The sequence below is a fragment of the Protopterus annectens genome, chromosome 12.part0, assembly GCF_019279795.1.
Source record: "Protopterus annectens isolate FY-2018-M chromosome 12.part0, PAN1.0, whole genome shotgun sequence".
Lineage (NCBI taxonomy): Eukaryota > Metazoa > Chordata > Ceratodontiformes > Protopteridae > Protopterus > Protopterus annectens.
In genome coordinates this window covers 975,676,218-975,700,352 of record NC_056746.1, presented here as the reverse complement: position 1 = coordinate 975,700,352, position 24,135 = coordinate 975,676,218, and the positions used below count along the sequence as shown (strand labels likewise).

At 39.9% G+C, this 24,135-nt stretch overlaps 1 protein-coding gene and 1 long non-coding RNA gene across 3 annotated transcripts in view; one reads left to right on the top strand and one right to left on the bottom strand.

Moving 5' to 3' along the window:
- The window catches only part of LOC122816916 (protein FAM13A-like), a 1,835,067-nt gene that overhangs the window by 1,444,217 nt on the left and 366,715 nt on the right, over window positions 1-24,135 (bottom strand). The window lies entirely within an intron of this gene.
- LOC122816917 overlaps window positions 1-24,135 on the top strand; it is a 752,891-nt gene that overhangs the window by 695,363 nt on the left and 33,393 nt on the right. The window lies entirely within an intron of this gene.

The window sequence follows — 24,135 nt, the reverse complement described above, 5'->3', positions numbered from 1 at the left end:
GCAGCGTGTTTGTCAATCGCTCCATTTCAGTGTGTGTTTCAGAAATCACTATTTAAGCAGCGTTAGTCAGTCGCTCCATTTCATTAATCCCTATTTAAGTCAATCACTCCATTTCAGAACTCTCTGCAGCAAGTTTCAGAATTTTAAGCAAGGTGTGTGTTTCAGACATCCCTATTTAAGCAAGGTGCATGTGTGTGAATATGTACGTAAAATGCCCCAGTTAACTATACCTGGTGGTTAGTGTTACTTAGGCTCAAACCCCGTACCTTAGGTAGAAGGAGCAAGAGCCTGAATTCCCTACCCATACCACCAGTTATGATTATTTCTGGTTCAATGTTTGGCACAAATAACTTTTGGTCTGTTCCTCTTAAAATTTGTGTTTTTTTAGCAAATCAGTGAGAATTGAATTCACTAAATAATGATAGCCATTTAAGTTTCAGTCTTCCTATCTTGTCTTCCTATCTTTCAGGAAAGGCATGGTAACAAAAAACATCTTATTCTAGCAACTTTCCAAGATTAAGCAAGTAATGTTTAAAATGCGTCCCTGTTTTTTGGGGCTTTTGTCCCCCAATACATTTTGGCTTTTTTCCAGATTCCTTGTACTGCATAATTCTTCAGAGGGAGAGAAGTTTAGTGCTGCTTATGCCAAGTCTGTTTGTGTTGTTAGTAGCACAACAGATAAAATACTTACTTTTGATGCAGAAGGCTGTGGGTTCTACTCCCACAGTATGTAGATGGATTGTAGATACTGTACTGTGTTGAACTTTTAAAGGGGGTAGATGCTGCAGTCCTGAGAATGCCATCTTTGGCAGAGATATATACTAACTATGAACTAGATAGCAGTTTGCCATCCATTCCCTATTGCAGTATTACTAGCTTATCAATTTTTTAATGTAACATAGGCAATTTATTCCTCAAGTGCACCAGGCACTTTATTTCTAGATGAAACAATGAAATATAAAGTTGTTTGCTAGCAGCAACCTCTTCATTAGTTACAGATCTCTTTAATGTGGAATTATTTAGATGACTTTTACTTCTGCAGAGATTGTGCATACTTACTGATACTGGTGAACTGTAGATATGCGAGTACACTTTTATGATGGAAATGTTCTCAATTGGGCAGTTTTGTCATTATTGTTTAATGTATTTTGTTCCACTGCTTACTGGAAAAATGTTCAAAACAATAAATTTAAAATGCGCTCTAGCAAGTGTGCTGTATTATACAAGGAATACAATTTAATACAATCAGGAAGGTGCATCAAATAATATATGTATGTTTTGCGAGCAAGGGGCCTACGCTTTGAAAACAGACCAAAGGTAAACTTTATCCACCACTGGCCAGATGCATTTTCTTTGAATGTGGGTTTCAGTGCTGTTTCAAGGGCAGAGAAGTTTTAATGCTAAGTCTATTTTCATTGTGAGACTGTATTGCTTTATTTAGCAGATGTCTATTAGTGTTTGTGCTATAAAATGTAAAATAAGTATTAAATGATATCCAAATAATCACTGTAGAAGTAAAGAAGTATGCAGTTAGAGTTTATGGTAAATGGGGTGAAATAGCCAAGTAATGGGACATTGGAGTGGCTGCAGGGGGAAGGGCTGTGTATGGGGTGGGTCTGATTCAACCATAATTTTGTGAGGGGGAATGGCATGCAAATTTTATTTTAATCATCATACATCTTTGTACCTATTTTTCATGGAACTTTGTCCAGATTTTTGATGTTTTCATATTGAGAGGTATGTGAAATAACCATTTAATGTCAAGTTTAGGAACAAACCCCTTTGGTGCATCCCTAGTATAAATAAACATTCTAACAAAAGAAAACGCTAATTTCCCTTAGCAATAAATTGAAAACCATCTATTCCAAAGTGGCATTAAAAATTTGCAAAGAACTTATAAAATCAAATTCACCAAGGCTAAGCATGAACAGAAAATCATCACTTCTAACAAGGACAACCTTCTGCGTTCAACAACTACATAAGGAATATCAGAAACAATGCCCAGCAGTGTACCCAGATGATCCATAACCTGGGACAATGATAGCTGATTTTCAAAAAAGAAAAGCATTTCTGTTTTCATGAGATAAAATCCTGGAATTATACCCATGATTTTTAAAAGTATTTTCCAGTCATTACGGTGATTTCATCTGTGTAGAGTCTGCATGTTCTCCCCGTGGTCGAGTGACATTAAAGACATGCAGGTAGGTGTGAGCGTGAATGGATGTGCCTTCTTTGAAGGATGGGTGTCAGAAACTGGCACCTCTGCACTGTAAAATTCCACTGCCAATCATTAACGGACTGGAGTTCCACTGTGGCAACCCCTAACTGGGAAAAGCTGAAAGACATTACTATGGTGATTTCATTATAACTTTCATCTGTATCAATATATAGTCAAAATTAAAACAGATTCCAGGCACAGAATACTTAATAATGCAAGCTGGCAGTATTATAAATAATAAATATGAGCAGAAATGCATCCAGTAGTGAAGTGGTTCTCTGGCCTGTATTGCCAAATTCTGCGAAAATACCACACGTTTTCAATTCTCAGACACTCAAAAAGTACAGTTGTGTACACTTACCATAAATGTAGATGTCTGAGTGTATTCACTGTTGCAGTCCTAACAAATGGGTTATCCGGCTCCCGGTAGCCCTCAGTACGTCAGAATACCAAAGGTAAGTAAAAATGTCATCGGTTGCCATCGGTTGTAAAGGATGTCAGGGCGTCTGATACAAAAGGAGGCAGCCATCACTTCCTCAGGTCTTTCTTGTCATAACTGTCAGGAGCCCCCAGAAAATAAGGCTTAAACCAAAAACAAATTTGGCAAATAACAAATTTAGCCTGTACCTCAGGAAAAGAGAATAGGAGAGGACCAAAAACGGTGGAAGGAGGGAGGGAAACCAGGACTGCAACAGTGAATACACTCGAACATCTACATTTATGGTAAGTGTACACAGCTGTACTATGTTCATCGTGTTTCACTGTTGCAGTCCTAACAAATGGGCTGATTACCAAAGCCAAGAGAAAAAAGGGAGGAGGAACCAACAGCATTAAGGGTTGGAGATAATGTCCTGCAACACTGCAGTGGCAAACCCTGCCCTGGCTCTGGAAAACAGAGGCAAATTATAATGTTTTGTGAAAGTGTGAACAGAAGACCAAGTGGCAGCCTCCAAAATGTCTTTAGTAGGGACACCTCTTAGAAAAGCTGCAGAAGTGGAAGCCGCTCTAGTCGAGTGGGTCCTAACCCCTTGAGGCGGAGCTTTGCCATGAAAGGAATAACAAAAAGAAACGCAATGTGCAAATCAATTTAGAAATGGTTTGCTTACAAATAACCTTTCCCTGGGCTCCAGGGGCATGTGCAGTTTTCCGAAAGTCTTTAGTCCTGTCCAGATAAAACCTGAGCTGTCTGTGCACATCAAGAGAATGTAGGATCCTTTCATCTTTATTTTGAGGATTAGGAAAGAAGGCGAATGGACGGATTAAGAGTCAAACTGGAAACCACCTTAGGCATAAAGGAGGGATTAGTCCTCAGAGAGACTCTATCTGCATGGAAAATAAGAAAAGGCTCCAGGGCCATCAAAGCTTGCAGCTCCGAAACCCTCCTTGCTGAAGTTATAGCCAAGAGGAAAGCGGTCTTCCAAGAGAGAAACTTTAAATCTGCAGAGGCAGCTGGCTCAAAAGGAGGAAGAGCAAGTTTCTCTAGAACAAAATTAAGACCGGCTGGAGTAGGTGCTCTTCTGGGAGGTTTTAAATTGCAAGCACCTCTGAGAAACATTTTCATCAAGGAATGAGAGAAAATGGGCTGTTCAAGAGAACAATGAGCAGAAATGGCTGAAGCATGGATCTTGATAGTGGAAAAAGAAAGACCACCCTGAAGCAAATCAGCCAGGTATTCCAGGATCAGAGGAAGGGTAGGCTGAGAAGCAGATTCCCCTCTAGCCTGCATCCATTGAGAGAACCTTTCCCATTTTCCAGCATAGGACTTCCTACTGCTAGGCCTCCTGGCCTCCCTCAGCACGTCAACCACCTGTTGGGAAAGGGAGGAAGAAAGGGAAGGAGTCATACAATGAGCCATGCTGCCAAATGGAGAGACTGAAGATGAGGATGTAGAATGTTTCCCATTTCCTGAATCAAAAGATCTGGCTTCAGAGGAAGATGCCAAGGAGGAAAATGGGAGAGACTGAGAAGCAGCGGATACCAATGCTGCCTGGGCCAGTCTGGAGCTATGAGAATAGTCCTTGGTCGTTTGTCCCTGAGCTTCACTAATACTCTGAGAAGAAGAGGAAGAGGAGGGAAAGCGTACACTGATAGCAACATCCAAAGGAAGGACAGAGCATCCACTTTCCAGGCTCTGCTGTGATGCTGTCTGGTGCAGAAGAGAGTTAAAAGATGGTTGTCTGGGGGGGAGAAAAGATTGACCTGAGGCGTGTCCCAACGTTGAATGATGCTGTAAAAGACTGCTCTGTTCAGCTGCCACTCATGAGGATCCAGGGTTTGCCTGCTCAACTGGTCTGCCAAAACATTGAGCCTTCCTGGAAGAAACTGAGCTAGGAGATGCAGGACCAGGGATGCTTCCATGGACCAAAGAGTCATGCTTTGTCTGCACAGGGGGTAAGAGTGAGTCCCTCCCTGCTTGTTGATGTACCACATGACTGTGGTGGTGTCTGTTTTGACAAGCAGGGTCCCTGGAGAAAGAAGATGCTTGAAAGCTAGTAAGGCCTGCTGAACTGCAATCAACTCCTTTAGATTTATGTGCAGGTGCATCTGCTGGGTGTTCCAGTGTCCCTGCATGCATCTGCCATCCAGGTGTGCTCCCCAGGCATAGTCCGATGCGTCTGTAGTCAGAACTTGAGTGGCAGGAAGTGTCTGAAAAGGCATACCTTTGTTTTGCAGACAGGCTGTTGCCCACCATAGAAACTCCATCTGCAGAGATGGAAGCAGAGGAATCATTATATCCAGGTCCTCTGTGTGTTGACACCAAATGTTCTTGAGGTACCATTGCAATTGCCTCATATGCAGTCTTGCATATGGAATCATGAGAATACAAGATGCCATAAATCCCAGAGCTTGCAGGTATTTCCTTGCAGGGAGCTGGAACAGGCTTGCCAAGTCCTTGAAGTAAACAAAAGAGTTGTCTGCTTCTCCTGGGTGAAATATATCATCTGGGCAGCTGTGTTCAGACTCACGCCCAGGAATGTTATCTCCTTGGATGGTACCATTTTTGATTTTTCCTTGTTGAGAGTGTAACCCAGGGAAGAGAGAAGAGTCTTTACGAATTCCAGATCCTTTAATAGCTGTTCCTGAGAACTTGTTTGAATCAGACAGTCGTCCAAGTATAGGTAAATCTGAATTTTCCTCTGCATGCAAAAAGCAATGACTGGGGCCAGGCACTTTGTGAAGATTCTGGGAGCAGTAGATAAGCCAAAGGGCAGCGCAAAGAATTGATAATGTTGCTTGCCCACTCTGAAATGAAGGTACTCCCTGCAACTTTCCTTGATAGGGATATGCAGATAAGCCTTTTTGAGATCCAAGGATACCAGCCAGGAATCCTTTTCTAGCAGTGGTAGCAACTGATGCAGAGTGAGCATTTTGAACTTTGGAATTACCAGAAAAGAGTTCAGAATGGAAATATCTAGGATAGGATGCCAGGTGCCTTTTTTTTGGAACTAGGAAAACCTTGGAATAAAAGCCCTGGTCTACCTGCTGAGCAAGAACTGATTCTATTGCTCACAGATGAGACAAAGACAATTTTTTTTTTCTACTTCTGTCCTTTGGTTTGGAGGAACGTCCGGGAATCCCCTGGGAGCTGGAAAGGTATGGAAAGAAAACTTGTGCCCTAGGGACACCGTTCTGAGCACCCATGTGTTGTCTGTGATAGTGGCCCAGACATCTGCAAAAAGGGCCAACCTTCCCCCTAAAGGACTCTCCCGGCAAGCAAGAACAGGCAGAAGATGTAAAAAGTTATTGAGAGTGTTTTGATTGAGATGCAGGCTTGGAGCTTCCCCCCTTAGAAGAGGAAGCCTGCCAACGCCTAGGCCTTTGAGGGGTAGCCGCCTGCCCCCTAGAAGATTTGTAACCTCTAGTCCTGGAACGGTTCTGTCTGCTGGTATCAGGAAAGGTCCAACTCTTGGAAGGGTAATTCCTGCTAAAGCGAGGGGGTTGAACTTGCAGAAAATCCTTAACAGCTTGCATGGATTTGGCCTTATCCGCCATCTTCTTAAGCACCTCCTCTGCTTTGCTGTCGAAAAGACAGTCTTTATGCAAATGTACATCCAAAAGCTTAGCCTTGACAGATTCTAGAAGAGGCTGTTCTCTGAGCCAAGTGTGCCTTCTAATAACAGATCCAGTAGATGTAGCCCTGCTGGAGGCTTCAAGGATGTCAAAACCACAATGCAAAGAATGCTTATTGACCAGACTGGCGGAATTCAGTAAATCCTGCATGTCTTTACTCTCTGCCAAAAGAGGAACACTTGCTATCCTAGACTTAACAGCCTCCAAGGTGTGCTGCTGGTACTTCAGCATATGAAAAAGATAATTGGTAGCCCTAATAGCTAGGGTGGCAGAGGTATAAACCTTCTTTCCCCACCTATCTAGGTTCCTAGACTCCCTGTCCGAGGGAGCAGGATTCCTGGTAACAGTGGCATTAACTCCTTTAGGGCCCTAAGAAATAACCTCTGGATCCACCAATGGATTCCTGAAAAGAAACAGATGAGAATCATGGACTCTGTAGTACCCGTCAGGTTTCCTGGGAGCAGGAAGAACCGAATTTGGAGTCGAGGAATTTTCCAAAAAAACATCAACAACTTCCAACACAGGGGGAATAGCAAGAGGCTTATGCTGAGGTAAATCCAGAAACTCCCTAATCTGTTTCTTAGATTGGGGATAATCCTGACTTTCACATTTAAAATGTTCCCTGAGGGTATTTAAAGTATCACCAAAAGAGAAATCTTCTGGGGGAGAGGCCGAAAGGATGGACTCCTCTGCATCTGAATCCTCAAAAGGAGACTAAGCCTGAAAAAAGTCCTCTTCATCAGCAGAAATGTTGGAAGAATCAGAACCTGAGCAGGACAAAACCTCAGGAGAAACATCCCTACTCCTTTTAGTAGGAGGACGCTGGGAACCCCTAATAACAGTCAACAAATCATTAGCCATTTTTACCATTTGGGATTGAGGAGAATGAGAAGAAACTGGAGCCTGCCTTTTCACAGGCTTATGAATGGATGATTTACCTGCAAGCCTGAAGGACTTGGGAGGCCTGGCAACTGCCGAAGTTGCAGTAGAAGGAAGAAGTTTGCTGCCAGAATGCAAAACAGAGGCCTCGGACACCGGAGTCAACTTAGCAGTTCTGGCTGCAGCAGAAGAGGCGACCGGTGACAGGTCGGAAGGCAAAACGGAGGCCGAAGGCCTAAGGGACTCAGACTCAAACAAGGCCTGTGGTTGTACATCTGCAGACTGCAGGGACTGCAAAGGCGTCTCACTGGCTACCACCTGACTGCCGACCAACTTAACATCATCCGAGACCTTAGCTTTCTGAGGCCTGTTGCTGTCCTTATCCTTATGTTTCTTAGGAATATCCGAATCCTGAAGACCGGTGGACGCCATACCAATAAACTTAGGCCAAACTCCAAAATACCTAGCCAAAATCTTAGCCCAATGAAGGATAGTATGCGGATTAAAGGAGGCACAGTAATCACAATTGGGAACATCGTGGTCAAGGCCTAAAAAATAATGCAATAGGAATGAAAATCTCTATGGGAAATCTGCTTTCCACAGCTAAGGCAATTATTAACTTTTTCTGACATTCGTTAAGGCAAGAAAGGAGGATCCCCAACAGGATATTTAGCTGTAGTAGACTTCAACTCTTGTAGTTGGAAACCAACAAAGGTAAACTGCTAACCGGCACTCACACATGAAAAGCTTCTGCTTCGGGCTCCGCGACAAGGAAGACTGAGGAAGTGACATTGGCTGCCTCCTTTTGTATCGGATGCCCTGACGTCCATTACAACCGATGGCAACCAATGTCATTTTTACTTACCTTTGGTATTCTGGCCGAGTGAGGGCTACCAGAAGCCGGATAACCCATTTGTTAGGACTGCAACAGTGAAACATGAACATTCTGGGATTTACTCGCATTTTTACCAGGGAAAAAAATGAAAATCAGTTTCCCTGTCCATAACAACACTACCTATTAAAACTCTGAAGATATGGGTACCATATTAGTTGACAAACTTAGTTCAAATTCCCAAAAAACTGACCTCCTCTGGAATGGATTCCCTTCTCCACAGTAAAGAAAGTAGCTCTTTAATCATTTTTAATACTACCCTAATGAATGGATGGGAAATCAGAAATACACTCCTGGTCTGACCACTCCAGCCCTTTTGGACAGGAGCAATGTGTAGTGTGTGTCACATGTCTCATGTTCATATCAGACATTGAGGCACAGTATGGGTTCAAGTCGTTTATTGTACATAAACACATCAGGAACTGGAGCATATACTTTGAACTTCATATGCTTACTGACTGACTCATTACTGCAAATACATTCATATGTGCATCTCCATTCAAGCTAGCACACTGAATGACCATACAAAAAATGGCACTGATCTTGCATGTGCTCTCTTGACTATAGTGGCTGACTAGGTTTAAGATACACACTGATCTACATTCTCCTGCTTTAATTTTGTTCAACTTTGTTAAACAGGAGAACAGACATTTTGAGAGCTAAACATATCAACATTTCGACAAACAAAACTGAGTTCAAGTCCAAGTCGCTGTGTATTTTGGATTCAGTCTGGAAATTCTACCTGATCTGGTAAAACAGAAATTCTGACTGCGTTTAGCAACAGTGACAGTCTCTGGGTTTTTTTTTTTTTTTTTACAACTGGAACATCAGGGATTACATCAAAATTGTTTGAAAGAAGCACACTGTCCTTCTGAATTCAAACAGGTGCAGAGTCACTCTGAGAATTACAGTCAACATCATCAGTCAATCTGCTGCATAACTGGTTCAGAAACAGGTAACACGTTTTCAGTTCCATCTGAAATCCATTCCTTCTGAATGTATGATGCAAGATCTCAGCTCCTCACAAATGTTCACGATTCCCACTTCATCGTATCTGCTGTTCTTAGTGTTTGGTACTAACAAATATTTACCGACTGGTGGAGATGTTCTACTCTGGACGTTAATCTCTGAGCATGGGAACCAAGCAAGATGAATCAAGAAATGTTTCTGAGATCGAGTAAGTTCAGAAAAACATCACTACCATTTCTTTTGGAGTTTTCAACAAATGTTTTGCACTCTGAACTGCATACTCAGCTAACCCATTGGCTTGTGGATACTCAGGACTACTGGTAATACGGATAAAGTCCCAAGACTCAGCAAATTTCTTGAATGGCTGACTTGTAAACTGTGCACCATTGTCAGACATGACTTTGTGCAGACTACCATGGACAGAAAAATGCCTCTTCAGTTTTGTAATGACTGTACTAAACATCAAGTTAGGAACTAGGTCAATTTCAAACCAATTTGAGTAAGAGTCTACTAACACCAAGTAATACTGACCATTCCATTTGAAAATATCTGTAGCAACCATCGACCATGGTAATTCAGGAATTTGGTGTAGCTAAAGGGGTACTTTTTGTTGAAGTGGTTTGGTGCTGTGGCAAACTGAACATGCTAGAATCTCCCTCTATATAACTTTGGATGTAGAAGGCCAAAAAACAATGCCTCTCACCCTTCTTTCGGTTAAATCAGTACCTGGGTGACCACGATGCAAGATTTTGATATATTCCTGTTGTAATGCTTTAGGAATTACCACTTTTGGACATTTCAGGATGATTCCATCTTTCATCATGAGCTCATCTCAGTAAGAAAAATATTGCTGAATGTACTGGCTTGTCATGTTGATCATCCTTGACTGATCATGTTTTTCAGCTTCTAAAGAACTGGATCTGATGCTGTGTGATTTCATAATTCATCAAGCCATGACGACAAAAAATTTCTGACTTCCACAACCTAAAAGTTTACTGCTTCATTTTCAGGCTGCTCAGTCATTTGTCTGAGTGCGGTTGACAAAGCATCAGGAAGGTACAATTGTTCGCCCTTTTTGTAAACAATATTGAAATTGCACTTTTGCAATTTTAACATCATGGGTTGTAATCATGCTAGAGTGGTATGCATGGGCTTTTTCAAAATTATCACTAGTGGTTGATGAACCTGGATAGGTCTGCCATAAATATAATCATTGCACTTCGATCATGTGAACACACACTGCCAAAAGTTCTTTATTTGTGCATAATGCATCTCTGTTTGGGTTAAAGTTCTTGATGCATAGGCTACTGGTATGCCTTTTTGAAGACATGCTGCACCAAGGCCGTACTTTGAAGCATCACAAGATAGAGTTACAGGCTTGTGAACATCATAATATCTCAATGTGGGTGGACTAGCAATTTTATTCAGAATATCAAATGCTCTTTGGTATTGTTCCAAACAAGGCTAGTTTACATTTTTGCAAGTCAACTTGCATAAAAGTGAAGAAAGCTCACTCAAGTTTGGGATGAACTTTCCTAAATAGTTGAGACCCCACCTAGAAAACGTAAAGATATGACATTTTCTGGAACTAGTATTTCAAGAATTTCTTTTTGTTTAAAATGGATCTAGTTGTAAGCCAGAAATGGTAAACAAATGTCCCACATGAGAAATTCTTTCAGTTTGAATTTACATGTCTGAGGATTCAGTTTAAGATTCGCTTCATGTGCATGATCTAGAACTTTGCTGAGATTTCTATCATGTTCGCCTTCACCATTGCCTCCAACAATAATGCCGTCTACTATAATAGCACATGGATAACCAGAAAAAATTAGTTCCATGTAAGATTGAAAGACTTCACTAGCAGAATTTATTCTGAATGCCATTCTTAAAAATCTGTATCTACCAAATGATGTGCTGAATGTAGTTAATGTAGATTTGTAATCCAGTGAAATCTGTCAAAAGGAGCTTTTTGCATCTAAGACTGAAAAATTGTGGAATTTGGCATGAGAGCAGCTATTTCTTCTACTGTACGCATCAGATGATGAAAACACTTAAGTCCTCCAAGTCTGTTGGATTCATACATATTCAAATTTCATCTGAGATTTTCTTATGAGCTGTGCCCTTGCAGGATACCCATTCAGTTAGTTCTTCTACTAAGGACACCTAAATTCACCATTTTGTCTAGTTCTGCTTTTACTTTACTCTGCACTGCTACTGGAATCTTCCATGCTGGTCTGAAAACTGGACTTTCTTCATAATTTAACTTCATGGAATATGTGACTGTAAGTTTACCAAGCTCGTCTTTGAAAATATCAGCATATTCACAAAACTATTCTTTGTAAAACTATCATTCTTATTCACACTTAGACAGTGAACCTCTATTAAATGAAATCGGTCCCATTCTCATACTGTCTTTGAGGCCTAACAGTGACTGCACATGTCTTTTAACTACATAAAACTGCAAGTTATAGCTATTTCCAGCAGAATGGCATGAATGAACTACTGCGCCATCAGTCTGAATCTCTTCACTGCCATAAGCAACTGAAAATGCTTTACTTTAACACTGAAAATACCTTGATCATTCCGGATACTTTGGACACTTAGTTACTGTGAAAAAGTCATACATTATGAAAAAAATTCAGACATTTTAGCCTTTTCAAACATTTTAAACACTTCAGAGATTATTTCAAACACTTTAATCATTATGTCGCTACTTCGGACATTCTGAATAGCATTGAAATTAATTTTGAACACTTTGAATGCTATACAACATGTTAGGCAACTGAAAATCATTTAAACAAATTTAAGTAACTTCGAATAACTGCTGACCAGTTTGCGAGTTTGCTGCTGTATATTACTCCACTTCTGAGTGGCTCATGGTTTGTGAGCTGCTTCAACTTCACATCCCACTTCTGACACCATGCCTCATGTGTTCAAATGAAACACTGAGGCACGGTATGGGCTCAAGTCGTTTATTGTATATAAACACATCAGGACCTGTAACTGGAACATATACTTTGAATTTCATATGCTTACTGACTGACTCATTACATCAAACACACTCACAAGTGCATCTCCATTTAAGCTAGCACTCACACTGAATGACTATACAAAATGACACTGATCTTGCACATGCTCAGCAATTTATATGCATGTATTCTAACTAAAGTGGCTGACTAGGTTCAAGATGCACACTGTGACTGAGCTACAGATGATCCACCCAGATCAACTGTCTGGTAATAACGCATGCAACTATAATAATTAGTAACCACAAAAAAGGATTCACTGGGCATTCGTATTTCATTATTTATATTAATATACTCCCATATTTCAAATATATTCCAAATTAAAAAATTTATATTGTTATATTAAATTTGCAGAACTATTTTCATTATATTTGCTAATGCATTACATTTATTCTTTTATTTAATAATTTTACCAGATAAATGGACACATTCACCTGGATATTTACAGGCATGAACTGGACCACAAAGACAAAAGCAATGGACATGCATGCATAGCTTAGAGCCATCAACCAGCAAGAGCAAGATTCAGAGACACTGGGTCAGAATTCAAAAGCCTTTGTTTTCAGTGTAAGTGATTACTTACACTGAGAGCAGGTCTTTTGGAATCTAGTCCCTGATGTAACCCTGTTTATAGATGAAGCTTACACTAAACTAAGTAACTTACATTGAGAGCAAGACTTTCAGAATCAGGGCAGACTTGCACCGAGAGCAACTCTTTTGGAGTCAGGCCTGTTAATCTACACTTCAATGTACAGAAAAATGAACATCGATGTTGCAAAATGAGCACATTTATGCACAATAAGCAGACAGTTGCTTCACACTACATATGCAAGTTAGAAACACAGCATGAGTAATAGTATAGCAATAGTGGTACTCAGTTTAGTATTAAAATACTTTGTGCATAATTCTGCTGTTCAGTGCACTTATTTATTTCAGCTCTGTAATGCACAGGGTATAACATAGAATGTGTCAGCAGGCACCCCATACAGAGCTCATGACTCCCACATCTAGTGCACATGAGACCTCTATTCCACAGAGCCATCTTGTTGGTGATGCCAGGTATGCTCTAGACCCATGGCTAATGACCCCCCCCCAGAAAGAAACTGACATTGGTTCTCTGACAGAATAGCTGATGCATGGAACAGACTACCAAATTACATTAAAGCAAATACTAGTTTAGATATTTTTAAGAACAGCTTGGACACTTATTATGGGACAAGTATTTTTGTGTATTGGCAAGCTAGAAGGGCATTAATGCCTGTGCATGAAATATTTGTATGTCTGTATCTATGTATGTATATGTAATGGCAGAGGATTCATACACACTGTCACAAACCTAGACTGCTGTTAAAATATATGTTCTGACTGCTTAAGGCCTGCTTCCACTGTCCAGATGTCCCCTGTGGTACCCTGCAATATAACTGAGTATTTATACTGCGTTCACTATTACACATGTTAATATGGAAACAGATACATCAAGAAAGAAACATTTGGGAGTAGGAGGTCTTGATGAGCAGACTGAAGAGGAGCAAGAGTCTGGTGACTGCACAGTACTAAACGTCTGTAGCTAAGTGGCAGCATCTGGTTCAGAACAATGAGTCATTTTAAAATTAAGATGCAAAGGTAACAATAATACATGCAATAATACACCCAGTGCTGTGCTATTGCATGATTGGACTGGATACACTGTGCATCAGCCACAAGCTACTCAGGTAGCAGATTACTGAAGGCAGGGCACAGGTGTCATCATACTCACAGGTGGGAAAGGCCACAGTGACAAGTGTCAACAGTGGGCAATGTGTGTGTCGGGGGGCTTGTTACAGGATAATGCTGTGTGTGTGATTGTGTGAGGAGTTAAGGAGACCATTTGGGGGAGAAGGTGGTGTCTGTACTGCATCATATCATGGCATCGATGGACAGTGCTGAGGACTGTGTATGGGTGTGCACGGTTACCTGTCCTAAAGCTACAACACTGTGATGGGGGTCAGATGGACAAGTTTAAGGCACCCTCTCCTCAGAAGGTCATAGACATGATCTACAACACACACACAAGATGGAATGCTACACGAGTATGAATGATGGGATGTGCTATCGGTGGTCCCAGCAAAAGTACCCCCATCTGCATCTGCTTTCAAGGTGCTCCCACAGTGTCAACAGCTGATAGTGGTCTGGAGTGGTGGCAACAAGGAGCCTAAACATTGCCCTCCCTTTCCCCTCAGAGCTGGAGGTGGACTGGTCACAGGGAGAATGGTGACTTTGATGTGTTGCTGCATAGGTACATCTAGCATATGGACTCCCTGCACTGGCTTTCTGTTATGCTGCACAAATGGGGCAGACTCTTCAACAGGTTCTCACACAGACCATGTAAAACCTCAGACAGCCTATCTTCAGTTGTGCTGGTCTCTATCTGTCCATGTAATAGGCCTGCACAAATTTAGACTACTGGCCAGAGAAATACTCAGATTAGGAGGGGCAAAATCCATGGCATGACAATCCACCAATATGCCGACCCATGCTGGCTTTCTCATGCTCACTGGAGCTGGTTCAAACCTAGGATAATTCTGCTGCAGGAGATGAAGATGCTCCCCTGCTGATGTGTCGGCCAAATCTAGTCTTACTGCACCATCCCACTACCAAGGTGTGGGTATGCACAGGAGCAGCGTCTTTGGAAGGGGGTGGGATATGTCTGTCACATTACTGATATGATAGCCATATGCCCACCCTCCTTCTAGGGACACTGTCATCCTGATCCCTGACCCTGCCAGGATTTGGCTACCACCATCTGGTCCAGACATTTTCCTGACATTAGGTAAGCCTATATCCATGATGGAGGAACCTGACAACACAGCACTTGTGAAAACACATAAGCACAGTCAAGTCTATGAAACCACCCTTCACCAACATCCAGAACCCAGTGCAGGTAAACTACAATAAAAGAGTGTTATAGAAAATCTACAATCAGTACAAATACCACTTTCAGTCTCAGCTTTAACTAGGCCATTGGTTAAGTGGAACTAACCTGGTCAGCAACGTGTAAACAAAAATGAAAACAACAAATTGTCTGGCTGATGCATCATTTAATTTTCTCAGTCTCAAGACACTTCACTGGATTCATGCCAGAGGTATGGAAAACTTGCAGTTATCCCACTACACAAAGGGGGACCCACTACTGATCCAAAAAAACAATAGACCCATAAGCCTCACCAGCATTATCTACAAGGTAATGCATGAGCACATCATTGTGAAACTCATTAAAAAAGATATAAGCTGTCTTCAAACCCAAGATCTAAACCACTTTGGGTTTGTTAAAGGCAGATTCTGCCTGTTAAACCTGGTGGACTTCCTTGAACAAGTCACAAAGGCATTTGACTATGGCAATTGGTTCACACTTAAACCTGTATATCTACAAAGTCTTTAATACCATGCAGTATTCTGGTATTTATAAATTAATCCAACAAATTTTAAATCCCCATGTTATCCCACTGGATATCAAACTGGCTTACTGACCGAACCTATTCTATTAATATAATAAGCATGCTCTCAACTAAGAGAGTAGTTACCAATGATGTACCCCCCAGGGATCTGTACTGGGACCATACCACTTTGGTATCTACTTTTCTGACATCAAGGCTGATAAACAGGGTCTGTGGCTGATGATTTTGTTGATGGCTCAAAAATGGAAGCGGTCATAAACACCCCAACTGATCTGCACATTCTCCAAGAGGGACTAGCATGCACTAACAAGTGGTGCTTAGACCATGGCCTCTAAATGCCAAGAAATGCAATATTGGGTCCTATGGCAAACTTGGGTAACCATGCTCCTATCACACAGGTGGCATCCCCCTAAAAATTGACTCTGTCATTAGGGACCTGGACCCTTCCATTGGCAATGAACTATATTTTGACTACCACATTACCACTATTGTTAACAAATCCTTTTGAGACCAGAATAATCTCCAGGAGTATATCATCTGGATCCATGGATGTCATCACCTCCTCTACTCTTCCTTTATCAGGCCAGTTACAGAATATAATACTGCCTTTGGTATGTAGGTATACTAAATAAATTACCCCATGGGTGCATCGTGTCTTCGCTCGCATTTGTCGGATATGCCTTTGGTATGTGCTTATCTAAGCCCATAACTTAGCTCGGAAGACCACTGAATTTTTTTACTAAGACAATCAAGGGTATGTCCACTTTGAGCTACCCTGACCATCTTAAATTACTGTCTCTTTTTTTCTGTGTCCTGAGAGGGGATCATCGCCTGGCTTACAGAGCCTTGAAAAATCCAGTACCATGCAACCTCCTTCACATGCACAAAACTACTAACACCCTCACCACCTGCTCAAGAGATCTGAACTTCCACTGCTATATAAATAGAATCTACTGGAGTAACGAATGCATATCACAGAGAATACCTCTTTTATGGCATATACTCCATCAGCCGTAAAGCATGCAATTTCCCAATTCTTTTTTAGTGCAGCCTGGGCAACTGGATGGCAAATTCTAAGTACACCCCAGGTCTGACCTCTCTACTCCTTATGGCTTTCATAAATATGTCCAAAGTAATTCATCCTTTTGGGAGTCTGGTATTAGTTCATGCCTTGGTAAATTCAGGTAGGATCATGTGGCTAGGCTACAAATGGCCCACTGAATAAAAAGCCTAATATTAAATCTATGGCCCTATGAGATTAAGTATTATTGTTGATACTACTGTGAATTTTACCCTGCTGTAGACTGCATACAAGTGAACCTGCAATATTACTTTCAATAAGCTTTCTCCAGCTGTGGACTATACTTGAATCATTGCTGATGTTAATATTTGATTCTTCTATATTGTGCTTGCGTCATCGCCATTTCATTTCATTTTTTTTTTTTATCCTTTGGTAATTGCTTACCTAGGGCCCTTGCTGGCTCTGTGTTATGACTTCACCTTAGATATTTCTTTTCCTTCTAACACCATTATCATCTTGGTCTTCAAATGTACCCATCTCACTAGGGTCCTATTACCACCATTAGCCATGATTCCTACATGTAATTTAATTTTTTTTCTTGTAATTAATTTAAAATAACTAAATTTAATTGAATCTTTTTATTTTAACTTCATGTGTAAGTTCTGAAATTTAAATGTTAGAGGAGTCACAGCCTACATGTTTCACATCTCTGTCCAGACTACTCTCACTTTTTGAGAGAGACAATATCACAACTGTCTTATGTTTACTGACAACCAGACTCTACCTGTGAGAGATGCAAGTATTCAGCCAAACTGAGGGCAAATCTTTCTCTACTTCACCAGATGCCAGTAAAACGCTGCACAGAACTACATTTGCATATGCTGAATTATCAGGAAATCTCTGCCCAAGCCCCCCAACCCTTCAGCTAGGATGCGCAGCCATCTGGAAACTCTCCTGCAGCTGTTAACATGCCTACACCTGGAGCTACTCCTCCATCCAGTATTAGCATGTATAACCACGTTTACACTCAAGGTTCTCTACGCCTGCTGCACATCCTAGTAATGCCTTGGTCATTGGTGATTCCACTGTCAAGCACACTAGTTCTACATATGAAGCTGCACAAGGGGAGAATGATGATGAGCTGCTTGGGGTACACAAATTAGGGATGCTACTAGGGCCCCAGGGACTTTCTGACAGCTAAAATATAAACATGACTTTGTGTTTGCATAGGCTGAGGTAAATGATTTTATGTGGTCCATGTTGATGATGTTAGGTACTCCACTCTAAGCAAGATGCAGAAAAGACACTATCAAGTTCTGCATTCATGTCTTCAATAAAGATATTTCCCTCACCAAGAATGATTATTAAATTTAACTTCAAGAGATATTTGTAAACTGGTGTTATTCAAGTAGAATCAAATGAGTTTCTGGCATGGGAATAGATGGTCAGGAATACCTCTTGCTTAGCTGAAGATAACTTGCACTTCTGGGACAAAGGCTCGCCCATACTGGTCAAAATTCCTGCTACCCCATATCACCTTTTTTAGGCAAGGTTTAACTGGTGGACTTTCATACAAAAGAAGTTATAACTATGAAAAAAATGGGAAAAAAATCAGAGTGAAGCTGCTGAATGTTATAAACTTAAACATAAAATGTCTGAACCAACACCTAACTATCCTTTAAAGGCATGAGACAGACGTATTTGTGTAGTCACTGAAACTTGTTGCCAGTGTTGTGACAGTACTCTCTCTCTGCTAGGATTCACCACCTGTCATTCATTCATTCATTCATTCAGGCATTTTAGGGTAGTATCTACATTTATTCATAACCCTACCCCTCATACAAAATCCCACATAACACAAACTGAGAACTTGCACAAATCCATCTCACATATCATCACTAATTAGTTCCCTGTCTATGTTTCCCCGCATAACATGTAGAACACCTGAGTATAATGGAAACGCCATCAGCCCTAACTCTCTTCGTTTTGGGAGATTTTAACTATCACTCCAACAGCTGGGCAACTTGTACAACTAATAAATTGAACAAAAGTATACACAAAGATGTCTCAAAGCTATTTGCCCAACTTCCTTAACCATCCAGCCCACCTCCATCATGCAATGTTTTAACCATTCCTTACTAATATAATCCTAGTTTGGTCTGTGCATTTTGTCACCCCTTCCTTAGTCAAATTTGGCCACAGACTGGTGATTTTCTCCTTAAAACACACCATACCTCCCAAAAGGATCTCACTATATCCAATGACTTAAAAAATCATTATATACTAATTTACTAGGAAATCATAAATGGCATAACTCCCCTAGTACTGATGGTCATGCATACTTGTCAGTTTTACTCCCTCCTTGATAGTTCTTGCATAAATATGTTTCATTATAAAAGAAATACGCTCCTAGCCATCTACAAAATATCCTCATTCTAACAGTATAAAATGTAACTAAACCCAGTAAGCAAAGCACTCAAAGGTACCATCAAGAAGTGCAAAGCTGAATAGGAACTCAGGGGGGGGGGTCACTTCTACCACCAAAGGCTTCTTCAATTACACCAGAAATCTAAGAACAATTCACAGTGCTGTACAGAGCTATTGAAAAACTGGGCCTTTTACTCTGCAACTGAAGCCATTGCCAATATTTGAAGTGAAAAAATGTAGTTCTAACACCATTAACTTTTTAAACCATCATTCCATCTACCCCCATCTCATACTACACCTTTCTAAAAACAGCTATTCACCAGGTCCTATCTGCCATCTCCATGACTAAGAACAGTAACTGTCTGGGTCTTGACAGCATCTCCAGCGCCTGTCTAAACACCTAGCCTATCCTACCTTTGGCCTGATCATTCTAAGTCTTTTATTTAGTCATATCCCTGATTCCCTGATGAATGTAGACTAGCAACTGTGGTGCCACTACATATATGAATCCACACCTGAGCCCAGAAACTGAAGACCTGTTAGGAACATAAGAACACTACTAGACAAGCAATCACTGTGACCATAAGAGATGCAGTTTAAAAGTTCTTAATAGTGCCCACATCTCAAATCCAGCATGAACATAACCTTGATGTAAATGTATGTCTACCTATCCAATCAAGACGAGCCTTCAAGGCAAACAAAGTAGCAGTTTGACGTGTAGTAGTAACTTATTCCATAGGTGTGGAATACATTGAGGTAGGAGCCTATCCCTGCAGTGAGTCTTGTTTATTTGTTGGTGAACTTTAGGTCACTTGTACGGGTGTGTGTAGATCCATTAGTATTGCAAACAAGGGTTCAAATAGGATAAATCTAAGTTTTTCACGGTTTTAGAAGTGAGACACAAAGTCACCTCAAAATAGCCAGTAGGTTACTATGTATAAGGATAATTGTGTTACTCTAGCTGGAGAGTCGAAGGATTTAAGGCCTTTTTTTTTTTCCTTCACAGAATCAACAATTTATTAACTGGGAGCTTGTTCCAGACTTGGGGAATTATATTACTGAAGACCTTGTCACCCCACTTGTGCTTAATATGAAGTATTTTTAATCTGGAAGCTTGTTAAAATTATTGTAATGAGGTTTATATGTCTGTTTTCTTTGAAATCAGCTTGATAAAAATGCATATTTACCTACTGTAAAGTTGCCGAATCTGTATCTCTGCAGATATCAACTAAGAATAATGTTAGTGACACATTCAAATAGTTATAACAAGCATTTTTGAGAATGGATAACATTTGTAGCTGACAAGAGGTACTAATATCCAAAAACCACAAGGCAAATGCAGTAAAAAAAACACTGCAAATGATCAGATGAACACCTGAACTCCAAGAATCCCATTTTTTAACAAGTTGAGTGATTTTGTACTTTTGTAACCAGACTTCTTGAAAACTAAACTTTACCATGTCAGTCATTCATTATTTAATGGTGTTACCAAATCACATGGTGAAATAAGAAGGCAGTCAAGCTGACAATCACCATAACAATTAAACGTTAGTGCATTTAAAGTGTCATATAAAGTAAAAATGAAAATGAAAGTAAATAAAATACAACATTTTATAAACAGACATAGTAAAACATGTATAAAATATATAAAATAGTTATATAAAAATAAAATAATTTAAAGTTTTGCTGCCCATAATTTTAGGACAAATATTGAAATGTTGACATAAATCCCAGGTGTATTGTCTGATGGTCTTCTGAGTTACCAAAACTAATCCTTATATTCCAAAGTCTTTTCCCATAAACAACCCCTCAGACTTTTCTCCACTTTTTCAATCACCACAAAGATAAATCAGTATCAATCAGTGCAGATATCCTTGTGATAAGAGTACTTTTTAAATTGCTTTTCCTTATGTCATATACATGTTTGCAGATTCTTTTCCTTGGGGACCTTTATCTTTTACTGATATAGAATAACATACAGTTTTTGCAAAAAGCAATGTATACCCATCCTCCTAGTCCCACAGTTGTAATAGTGAGCTGACCTAATGGGGGTGCTCACCAATTGTCATGACATCCCCATAAAAAATGTATGGACAGGATAAACATGTTCCACACTTATATTCAAATTTTCCAGGACTTGAATGACAGAGTTTTCTGTTATTAGTAAATTAAGAAGAAGAGCTTCTGTTGTTTAAGCTTTAGATACACTTCTTTAAGGTACTAATTGAAGTTAGTCTTTTATTGGCTGATACTGGTAGGAGTGGGGGAGGTTCACTCCCAATTTTAACTTGCTTTTTAGTTTGGTTCTTCACAGTTCTGAAGAAGTCTGGATAAGACAAAAGTGCTTAACTGTGGAGTTAATGCTGTTTGCATTAAAGAGTTCCGGCTGTCTAACCAGTGATTCGTTGGTTGTTAATAGTTGATTTAATGCAAGTTATTTTGGGAGTTTTAACCAGTTCAAATGGTGTAGGGCAACAGAACAATGGGATTTTTGAGGCTGGTTAGAGGCAAATTTAGCTATCTTGTTATAGCAAGATTCGAGGTTATTCATTTCTGTTTTGCGAAGGTTGGTTAATATTCAAGAACAGTAAAGTAGTAAAGATAAGAGGTGGGTTCTTGCTGTTGCAAGTCTTGCATGGTTGCTAAAATAGGTTCTGGCCCTATAGAGAGTAGCAAGTTTTACATGGAGTTTTTTTTAATCGTCAGTGCTATATGTTTGTCAAATCTCAATGTATTGTCAATATGACACTGAGAAGTTTTGTTTGTTCGATAGGTTCTATTTTAGTGCCACTGAAAGAAAAGATAGAGACAGGTGGATGATTATTTAGTATGGAAGTATTTGAAAAGACCATCAGCTTAGTTTTATTGGAGTTTAATATAGGTTGATGGACTGCTTAGTATTTTTCAATATTATTGAGGGCAGTCTGAGTTTTTATTTGAAGTTCATCAATAGTGGGAGCAGAGCAGATGAGTGAGGGATCATCCGTGTATTGGATGATTTTGGCAGGGTTAGCAGTGGAGCTTAGGTTATTAGTAAAAATAATGAAAAGTAGTGGTCCAAGGATCAATATTTGTGGGACTCCTACAGAGATGGGAAACTGGGGGGAGAGTTCATTGTCCCATAAGATGGCCTGATTATGATTACAGAGGTAGCTATGGAACCAGCTTAGGGCTTAAGGACAGACATTGTAGTAGGCCAGTTTATTTAGTAGGATTTGATGAGATACAGTGTCAAAGGCTTTTGACATGTCGAGGAAGGTGGCCCTGATGAGCTGGTTATTGTTTTTGAGGTGATTAATGCAATTGGCAAAACGTATGGGGGCTGTATTAGTACTGTGTTTGGGACGAAAGCCATGTTGTGTATCAGATAAAATGCTATTCTTCAGGAAGTAGTCTAATATTTGTTTGTGTATACACTTTTCTTGGATTTTGGCTAGAGGTGAGAGAATGGCTATAGGTCTATAGTTGGATATATCTGTTGAGGGGACATCCTTTATAAAGGGGTATGACTTGGGATAGTTTCCACAGGAGAGGTACATACTGTTCAGAGCTAGAATGGTTTATTAGAATAGATATAGGATAAGCAATGGATGTGGCTGCTAGTTTTATAAAATCTCCAGGTAGCTGATCAGTGGCAAGAGTACAAGGTTTTACCTTAGATAGTAGGTTTTGCATGTAACTAGTTTGGATGGGTTCAAACTTGAAAAAGGTAGATATTTGGATAGTAGGAGTGGGTATGGAAAGAGGAGAATTAGTAGTGAGGTTACTGAGGTCATGAAATGGGAATTGAATTGAGTGGTTATACAGTCCATAGTATTGGCAGTTGTTAGGACTGGGGTAGTGGGTTTTCCAGGATTAAGAAGGAAGTTAATTGACTGCCAGAATTTTGGGGGATTTTTTTTTGGTATTTTAGTTGACAAGATTGAAAGTATGTTTTTTTGTCTTGTTTAATCTGCTTCTTGGTTTGATTTCGGAGTTGTTGGTAGGTGGTGAGATTAACATTACTTCTGTTAGCAAGAAAAAAGACCACCCTCTATCCCTTTGTTTAAGTAATAGAATTAATTTATTTTGCTAACCAGGGGAGTTTTTTGGGCTTTGGTACAAATGTTTCTGAGTGGGGCAAGCTTATTTAGTATTTGCAGGAAAGCATTATTAAAATACTGCACTGCAAGGTCCAGTTGTAGAGTATTTAGAGGTGCCCAGCTACGTTGTTTTAAAAGTGTGTTGTAGATGGTTGGGGAATTTTTTGTTTGTTTCAAATGTAGAACAATGTAATATTAGAGTTATTTGGATTTTTTCTTATTAGATATGCTGGGAAGTGATCACTTAAAGTGTAAGGAAAACAGCCAGCTTCATAGCTAATATTAGGTTTGTCAGAATCCAGTAGAGGGTGGATTGTCTGTTTGTATGTTTGTTTATGAGTGTAGGGTGTTGAATGTTTTGATGGAAGTTATATATACGTTTATACAATTTGTTGGTGAATTACAGAAGCAGGTAAACCAATCAAGGTTAAAGTCTTCAAGTATTACTGTTTCCTGGCTGAAGTTAGAGGAGGCCCCATTCAAGGATGTTTTCAATATTATGGAGGTTATTTGCAGGAGGAAGGTAGCTAGCTATTATGACAACAGACCTATGTTCATTTATATCTAGCCGTGCAGCTAAAATTTCCAAATTAGGGAGATTGGGTGGGGTGAGTTAAGTTGAACCAAATTAAGGTGGTCTTTGAACATGATGGCAATGTCCTCACAATGTTCAGATAATCTATCTACTCTGATGATACTGTAACTATTAGTTTTTCCTGAAAATGAAATCATAAACCCCCTTTAAATACTCTTCATTTTAAATAGTGTTGCATTTTTTCTGTATCTACAATGTTAAAAAAGTAATCTAAAAGAAGGTTAAAAAGCCATAAGAATCCTTGTGAATTTCAATGGAAAATCATTTAGAAAATAATTTAATTGGATCGATTTTTCATTACATCAAACTCATAATGTTTTCTGGCCTATACATGCATCACCATAGACAAAAAAATGCATCATCTCTCTATAGAAAAACTCTTCAGACTCGCTTACCAATTTGAAGTGAGAAAATATATTTCAACAGCATTTAAATCATAAAACGCTTCAGAATCTATTTTGAGGGTAACATCTAACAAACATTTTTGCAATACTCTTAAGCAATAGTCAAGTCATAATGTA